Here is a 264-nt window from a genome sequence, read left to right as displayed (position 1 = left end):
TGATGGCAACAAATGTACAAATGTGCTTGACACAATGGATGTATGTATGGATTGTGATGAGTTGTATGAGCCCCCAATAAAATGATATTCTTTTAAAAAGTGAACTTGCAATCAAGGGCTTGTCTGTCTTTTTCAATGATTACTAGCACCTAGAACAGAAGCTGGAACATAACAGAAGTCCTGTCTCCTCTCAACATTTCCTTGACGGTGTTTTGAGTTTTCTTCATTTTTTCTCTTTCTTTTAATTTTAACCATTTCTCTAAT

The sequence above is a fragment of the Echinops telfairi genome, unplaced genomic scaffold (genome assembly GCF_000313985.2).
Source record: "Echinops telfairi isolate 266 unplaced genomic scaffold, ASM31398v2 ScPeMD7_2;HRSCAF=8, whole genome shotgun sequence".
In the NCBI taxonomy this organism is placed as follows: Eukaryota; Metazoa; Chordata; class Mammalia; order Afrosoricida; family Tenrecidae; genus Echinops; species Echinops telfairi.
This window is presented reverse-complemented; position numbering follows the sequence as displayed.